A 9,527-nucleotide genomic window follows, 5' to 3' on the forward strand; every position below is an offset into this window, starting at 1 on the left:
CCAGTTTACCTCAAAGTTCTGGAATCAATTGCACGAAACTTTGGGTACGAGGCTAGAGTTCAGTACAACTTTTCATCCGTAGACAGATGGACAGACCGAGAGAGTCAATCGGATTTTGGAGGATATGCTGAGATCTTGTGCGCTAGATTATGGATCTAGTTGGGACGACAATTTGCCATATGCAGAGTTCTCTTACAACAACAGTTATCAATCTAGTTTGAAGATGGCCCCTGTCGAAGCCTTGTATGGAAGGAGGTGCAGGACCCCATTATCGTGGGATGAAGTTGGAGACCGCAAGTTGTTTGGACCAGATTTGATTAAGGAGTCTGAACAAAAGGTGAAGTTGATTTGTGATAGGCTCAAGGTAGCCCAGTCCAGGCAGAAGAGCTATGCAGATTCTAAATGCAAGGAGACAGCTTACGAAGTCGGAGATAGAGTTTTGTTGGGGAACGTAGCAGAAATTCAAAATTTTCCTACGTATCACCAAGATCTATCCATGGAGAAACCAGCAACGAGGGGAAGGAGAGTGCATCTACATACCCTTCTAGATCGCTAAGCGGAAGCGTTCAAGAGAACGGGGTTGATGGAGTCGTACTCGTCGTGATCCAAATCACCGATGATCCTAGCGCCGAACGGACGGCACCTCCGCGTTCAACACACGTACGGAACGGAGACGTCTCCCACGCCTTGATCCAGCAAGGAGGAGGGAGAGGTTGATGGAGATCCAGCAGCACGACGGCGTGGTGGAAGTAGCGGGATTCCAACAGGGCTTCGCTAAGCGCTGCGGGAGGAGGGAGATGTGTCACGGGAGGGAGAGGGAGGCGCCAGGCCTTAGGTATGATTGCTCCTCCTTTTCCCCACTATATATAGGGACAAGGGAGAGGGGGAGGGCGCAGCCTTGCCCCTTCCTCCAAGGAAGGGTGCGGCCAAGGGTGGGGAGGAGTCCATCCTCCCCAAGGCACCTCGGAGGTGCCTTCCCCCTTTAGGACTCTCCCCTTTTTCTCTTCTCTTGGCGCATGGGCCTCTTGGGGCTGGTGCCCTTGGCCCATGTAGGCCAAGGCGCACCCCCTACAGCCCATGTGGCCCCCCGGGGCAGGTCGCCCCACCCGGTGGACCCCCGGGACCCTTCCGGTGGTCCCGGTACAATACCGATGACCCCGAAACTTGTCCCGATGGCCGAAATAGCACTTCCTATATATAATTCTTTACCTCCGGACCATTCCGGAACTCCTCGTGACGTCCGGGATCTCATCCGGGACTCCTAACAACTTTCGGGTTACCGCATACTAATATCTCTATAACCCTAGCGTCACTGAACCATAAGTGTGTAGACCCTACGGGTTCGGGAGACATGCAGACATGACCGAGATAACTCTCTGGTCAATAACCAACAGCGGGATCTGGATACCCATGTTGGCTCCCACATGTTCCATGATGATCTCATCGGATGAACCACGATGTCAAGGACTTAATCAATCCCGTATACAATTCCCTTTGTCTAGCGGTACGATACTTGCCCGAGATTCAATCGTCGGTATCCCGATACCTTGTTCAATCTCGTTACTGGCAAGTCTCTTTTACTCGTTCCGTAACACATCATCTCGTGATCAACTCCTTGATCACATTGTGCACATTATGATGATGTCCTACCGAGTGGGCCCAGAGATACCTCTCCGTTTACACGGAGTGACAAATCCCAGTCTCAATTCGTGCCAACCCAATAGACACTTTCGGAGATACCTGTAATGCACCTTTATTGCCACCCAGTTACGTTGTGACGTTTGGTACACCCAAAGCATTCCTACGGTATCCGGGAGTTGCACAATCTCATGGTCTAAGGAAAAGATACTTGATATTAGAAAAGCTTTAGCATACGAACTACGATCTTTGTGCTAGGCTTAGGATTGGGTCTTGTCCATCACATCATTCTTCTAATGATGTGATCCCGTTATCAATGACATCCAATGTCCATGGTTAGGAAACCGTAACCATCTATTGATCAACGAGCTAGTCAACTAGAGGCTTACTAGGGACATGGTGTTGTCTATGTATCCACACATGTATCTGAGTTTCCTATCAATACAATTATAGCATGGATAATAAACGATTATCATGAACAAGGAAATATAATAATAATCAATTTATTATTGCCTCTAGGGCATATTTCCAAGAGTCTCCCACTTGCACTAGAGTCAATAATCTAGTTCACATCGATATGTGATTAACACTCAAGGTCACATCCCCATGTGACTAACACCCATAGAGTTTACTAGAGTCAATAATCTAGTTCATATTTACCATGTGATTAACACTCGATGAGTTCTGCGTTTGATCATGTTATGCTTGTGAGAGAGGTTATAGTCAACGGGTCTGAACCTTTAAGATCCGTGTGTGCTTTTCAAATCTCTATGTCATCTCCTAGATGCAGCTACCACGCTCTATTTGGAGCTATTCCAAATAACTGTTCTACTTGGAGCTATTCTAAATTGTTGCTCCATTATACGTATCCGGTATCTCTACTCAGAGCTATCCGGATAGGTGTTAAGCTTGCATCGTCGTAACTCTTTACGTCGAACTCTTTATCCACCTCCATAATCGAGAAAATTCCTTAGTCCACTAGTTACTAAGGATAACTTTGATCGATGTACTGTGATCCATTCTTAGATCACTCTTGTACCCCTTGACTGACTCATGGCAAGGCACATTTCAGGTGCGGTACACAGCATAGCATACTGTAGAGCCTACGTCTTAAGCATAGGGGACGACCTTCGTCCTTTCTCTCTATTCTGCCGTGGTCGAGCTTTAAGTCTTAACTTCATACCTTACAACTCAGGCAAGAACTCCTTCTTTGACTGATCCATCTTGAACACCTTCAAGATCATGTCAAGGTATGTGCTCATTTGAAAGTACCATTAAGCGTTTTGATCTATCCTTATAGATCTTGATGCTCAATGTTCAAGTAGCTTAATCCAGGATTTCCATTGAAAAACACTTTCCAAATAACCCTATATGCTTTCCAGAAATTCTACATCATTTCTGATCCATAATATGTCAACAACATATACTCATCAGAAATTCTATAGTGCTCCCACTCACCTTTTTGGAAATACAAGTTTCTCATAAACTTTGTATAAACCCAAAATCTTTGATCATCAACAAAGCATACGTTCCAACTCCGAGATGCTTACTCCAGTCCCTAGAAGGATTGCTGGAGCTTTGCATACTTATTAGCATCTTTCAGGATTGACAAAACCTTCCGGTTTGTATCACATACAACCTTTCCTCAAAAAACATCGAGGAAACAATGTTTTGACATCCTATCTGCAAGATTTCATAAATAATGCAGTAATCGCTAATATAATTCCAACAGACTCTTAGCATCGCTACGAGTGAGAAAGTCTCATCGTAGTCAACTCCTTGAACTTGTCGGTAAACATCTTAACGACAAGTCGAGCTTTCTTAATGGTGATACTTACCATCATTGTCCGTCTTCCTTTTAAAATCCATATGTGCCCAACAGCCTTACGACCATCAAGTAGTTCTTCCAAAGTCTATACTTTGTTTTCATACATGGATCCTATCTCGGATTTTATGGCTTCTAATCATTTGTCGGAATTTGGGCCCACCATCGCTTCTCCATAGCTCGTAGGTTCATTGTTGTCTAGCAACATGACCTTCAAGACAGGATTACTGTACCACTCTGAAGTAGTACGTATCCTTGTCACCCTACGAGGTTCGGTAGTGACTTGATCCGAAGTTTCATGATCACTATCATAAGCTTCTACTTCAATTGGTGTAGGTGCCATAGGAACAACTTCCTGTGCCCTGCTACACACTTGTTGAAGTGACGGTTCAATAACCTCATCAAGTCTCCACCATCCTCCCACTCAATTCTTTCGAGAGAAACTTTTCCTCGAGAAAGGACCCGATTCTAGAAACAATCCCTTATTGCTTTCGGATCTGAGATAGGAGGTATACCCAACTGTTTTGGATGTCCTATGAAGAAGCATTTATCCGCTTTGGGTTCGAGCTTATCAGCCTGAAACTTTTTCACATAAGCATAGCAGCCCCAAACTTTTAAGAAATGACAGCTTAGGTTTCTCTAAACCATAGTTCATACGGTGTCATCTCATCGGAATTACGTGGTGCCCTATTTAAAGTGAATGTGGTTGTCTCTAATGCCTAACCCATAAACTATCGTGGTAATTCGATAAGAGACATCATGGTATGCACCATATCCAATAGGGTGCAACTATGATGTTCGGACACACCATCCCACTATGGTGTTCAAGGCTATATTAGTTGTGAAACAATTTCCACAATGTCTTAATTCTGTGCCAAACTCGTAATTCAGATATTCATCTCTATGATCATATCATAGATCTTTTATCCTCTTGTCATGACGATCTTTCAACTTCACCCTGAAATTACTTGAACCTTTCAATAATTCAGAGTGGTGATTTATCAAGTAAATGTACTCAACATCTACTCAAATCATCTGTGAAGTAAGAACATAACGATATCCACTACATGCCTCAGCACTCATTGGACTGCACACATCAAAATGTATTACTTCCAACAAGTTGCTTTCTGGTTCCATTTTACTGAAACCGAGGCTTTTCGTCATCTTGCCCATGTGGTATGATTTGCATGTCTCAAGTGATTCAAAATCAAGTGAGTTCAAACGGTCCATCTGCATGGAGTTTCTTCATGCATATACACCAATAGACATGGTTCGCATGTCTCAAACCTTTCAAAAACGAGTGAGCCCAAAGATCCATCAACATGGAGCTTCTTCATGCGTTTTATACCGACATGACTTACGTGGCAGTGCCACAAGTAGGTGGTACTATCATTACTATCTTATATCTTTTGGCATGGAAATGTGTATCACTACGATCGAGATTCAATAAACCATTCCTTTAGGTGCAAGACCATTGAAGGTATTATTCAAATAAATAGAGTAACCATTATTCTCTTTAAATGAATAACCGTATTGCGATAGACATAATCCAATCATGTCTATGCTCAACGCAAACACCAAATAACAATTATTTAGGTTTAACACCAATCTCGTTGGTAGAGGGAGCGTGCGATGCTTGATCACATCAAGCTTGGAAAAACTTCCAACACATATCGTCAGCTCACCTTTAGCTAGTCTCCGTTTATTCCGTAGCTCTTTTATTTCGAGTTACTAACACTTAGCAACCGAACCAGTATCTAATACCCTGGTGCTACTAGGAGTACTAGTAAAGCACACATTAACATAATGTATATCTAATATACTTCTATCGACCTTGCCAGCCTTCTCATCTACCAAGTATCTAGGGTGATTCCGCTCTAGTGACTATTCCCCTTATTACAGAAGCACTTAGTCTCGGGTTTGGGTTCAACCTTGGGTTTCTTCACTAGTGCAGTAGCTGATTTGCCGTTTCATGAAGTATCCCTTCTTGCCCTTGCCCTTCTTGAAACTAGTGGTTTCACCAACCATCAACAATTGATGCTCCTTCTTGATCTCTACTTTTGTGGTGTCAAACATCACGAATATCTCAAGGATCATCATATATGTCCCTGATATATTATAGTTCATCATGAAGCTCAAGCAGCTTGGTGGTAATGACTTTGGAGAACCATCACTATTTCATCTGGAAGATCAACGCCCACTCGATTCAAGCGATTGTTGTACTCAGACAATCTGAGCACAAGTTCAACACTTGAGCTTTTCTCCCTTAGTTTGCAGGCTAAGAAAATCGTCGGAGGTCTTATACCTCTTGACGTGGGCACGACCCTGAAATCCTAATTTCAGCCCTCGAAACATCTCATATGTTTCGCGACGTTTCAAAACCGTCTTTGGTGCCTCAATTCTAAACCATTTAACTGAACTATCACGTAGTTATCAAAACGTGTATGTCCGATGTTCGCAACATCCACAAACGACGTTTGGGGTTCAGCACACTGAGCGGTGCATTAAGGACATAAGCCTTCTATGAAGCAATGAGGACAATCCTCAGTTTACGGACCAAGTCCGCATAATTGCTACTATCAACTTTCAACTAATTTTTTCTCTAGGAACATATCTAAACAGTAGAACTAAAGCGCGAGCTTACGACATAATTTGCAAAGATCTTTTGACTATGTTCAAGATAATTATGTTCATCTTATGAACTCCCACTCAGATAGACATCCCTCTGGTCATCTAAGTGATCACATGATCCGAGTCAAACTAGGCTGTGTCCGATCATCACGTGAGACGGACTAGTCATCATCGGTGAACATCTTCATGTTGATCGTATCTTCTATACGACTCACGCTCGACCTTTCGGTCTCCGTGTTCCGAGGCCATGTCTGTACATGCTAGGCTCGTCAAGTTAACCCTAAGTGTATTGCATGTGTTTCGAGGCCATGTCTGTACATGCTAGGCTCGTCAACACCCGTTGTATGTGAACGTAAGGATCTATCACACCCGATCATCACGTGGTGCTTCGAAGCGACGAACTGTAGCAACGGTGCACAGTTAGGGGTGAACACTTCTTGAAATTGTTGTAATTGATCATCTTATTTACTACCGTCGTTCTAAGTAAACAAGATGCAAAAACATGATAAACATCACATGCAATCAAATAGTGACATGATATGGCCAATATCATTTTTGCTCCTTTTGATCTCCATCTTCGGGGCTCCATGATCATCATCGTCACCGGTATGACACCATGATATCCATCATCATGATCTCCATCATCGTGTCTTCATGAAGTTGTCTCGCCAACTATTACTTCTACTTCTACGGCTACCGTTAGCAATAAAGTAAAGTAATTACATGACGTTTAAGTTGACACACAGGTCATAAATAAATAAAGACAACTCCTATGGCTCCTGCCGGTTGTCATACTCATCGACATGCAAGTCGTGATTCCTATTACAAGAACATGATCAATCTCATACATCACATATATCATTCATCACATCCTTTTGGCCATATCACATCACATAGCATACCCTGCAAAAACAAGTTAGACGTCCTCTAATTGTTGTTTGCATGTTTTACGTGGCTGCTATGGGTTTCTAGCAAGAACGTTTCTTACCTACGCAAAGACCACAACGTGATATGCCAATTGCTATTTACCCTTCATAAGGACCCTTTTCATTGAATCCGATCCGACTAAAGTGGGAGAGACAGACACCCGCCAGCCACCTTATGCAACTAGTGCATGTTTGTCGGTGGAACCGGTCTCACGTAAGAGTACGTGTAAGGTTGGTCCGGGCCGCTTCATCCCACAATGCCGCCGAATCAAGATAAGACTAGTAACGGCAAGCATATTGAACAAAATCAACGCCCACAACTACTTTGTGTTCTACTCGTGCATAGAAACTACGCATAGACCTAGCTCATGATGCCACTGTTGGGGAACGTAGCAGAAATTCAAAATTTTCCTACGTATCACCAAGATCTATCTATGGAGAAACCAGCAACGAGGGGAAGGAGGGTGCATCTACATACCCTTGTAGATCGCTAAGCGGAAGCGTTCAAGAGAACGGGGTTGATGGAGTCGTACTCGTCGTGATCCAAATCACCGATGATCCTAGCGCCGAACAGATGGCACCTCCGCGTTCAACACACATACGGAACGGAGACGTCTCCCACGCCTTGATCCAGCAAGGAGGAGGGAGAGGTTGATGGAGATCCAGCAGCACGACGGCGTGGTGGAAGTAGCGGGATTCCAACAGGGCTTCGCTAAGCGTTGCGGGAGGAGGGAGATGTGTCACGGGAGGGAGAGGGAGGCGCCAGGCCTTAGGTATGATTTCTCCTCCTTTTCCCCACTATATATAGGGCCAAGGGAGAGGGGGAGGGCGCAGCCTTGCCCCTTCCTCCAAGGAAGGGTGCGGCCAAGGGTGGGGAGGAGTCCATCCTCCCCAAGGCACCTCGGAGGTGCCTTCCCCCTTTAGGACTCTCCCCTTTTTCTCTTCTCTTGGCGCATGGGCCTCTTAGGGCTGGTGCCCTTGGCCCATGTAGGCCAGGGCGCACCCCCTACAGCCCATGTGGCCCCCCCGGGGCAGGTGGCCCCACCCGGTGGACCCCCGGGACCCTTCCAGTGGTCCCGGTACAATACCGATGACCCCGAAACTTGTCCCGATGGCCGAAATAGCACTTCCTATATATAATTCTTTACCTCCGGACCATTCCGGAACTCCTCGTGACGTCCGGGATCTCATCCAGGACTCCGAACAACTTTCGGGTTACCGCATACTAATATCTCTATAACCCTAGCGTCACCGAACCTTAAGTGTGTAGACCCTACGGGTTCGGGAGACATGTAGACATGACCGAGATGACTCTCTGGTCAATAACCAACAGCGGGATCTGGATACCCATGTTGGCTCCCACATGTTCCATGATGATCTCATCGGATGAACCATGATGTCAAGGACTTAATCAATCCCGTATACAATTCCCTTTGTCTAGCGGTACGATACTTGCCCGAGATTCGATCGTCGGTATCCCGATACCTTGTTCAATCTCGTTACCGGCAAGTCTCTTTTACTCGTTCCGTAACACATCATCTCGTGATCAACTCCTTGATCACATTGTGCACATTATGATGATGTCCTACCGAGTGGGCCCAGAGATACCTCTCCGTTTACACGGAGTGACAAATCCCAGTCTCGATTCGTGCCAACCCAACAGACACTTTCGGAGATACCTGTAATGCACCTTTATAGCCACCCAGTTACGTTGTGACGTTTGGTACACCCAAAGCATTCCTACGGTATCTGGGAGTTGCACAATCTCATGGTCTAAGGAAAAGATACTTGACATTAGAAAAGCTTTAGCATACGAACTACGATCTTTGTGCTAGGCTTAGGATTGGGTCTTGTCCGTCACATCATTCTTCTAATGATGTGATCCCTATATCAATGACATCCAATGTCCATGGTTAGGAAATCGTAACCATCTATTGATCAACGAGCTAGTCAACTAGAGGCTTACTAGGGACATGGTGTTGTCTATGTATCCACACATGTATCTGAGTTTCCTATCAATACAATTATAGCATGGATAATAAACGATTATCATGAACAAGGAAATATAATAATAATCAATTTATTATTGCCTCTAGGGCATATTTCCAACAAGTTTATCTTCGTGTATCTCCACTTCGAGGAGTTAAGCACTTTGGAGTTAAGGGAAAGTTAGCGCCATGTTTGGTGGGACCATACAAAGTTTTGGAGCGTATGGGAGAAGTTGCCTACAAATTGGAATTACCCGAAGGATTGTCAGGAGTTCACGATGTGTTCCACGTTTCCCAGTTGAAGAAGTGCCACGCAAAGATGGCTGATATACCGCTAAGAGATACAGTGCCGCTGGAAGCGATTCAGTTGGATAGTGATTTAACTTACGAGGAGAAACCAGTCAAAATTCTCGAGTATGCCAGCCGAGTCACCTGCAGCAAGGTTATCAAGTTTTGTAAAGTTCAGTTGAGCCACCACACCGAGGATGAAGCCACCTGGGAGCGAGAGGAAGATCTGCT

Source organism: Triticum dicoccoides, chromosome 5B (assembly GCF_002162155.2).
Source record: "Triticum dicoccoides isolate Atlit2015 ecotype Zavitan chromosome 5B, WEW_v2.0, whole genome shotgun sequence".
In the NCBI taxonomy this organism is placed as follows: domain Eukaryota; kingdom Viridiplantae; phylum Streptophyta; class Magnoliopsida; order Poales; family Poaceae; genus Triticum; species Triticum dicoccoides.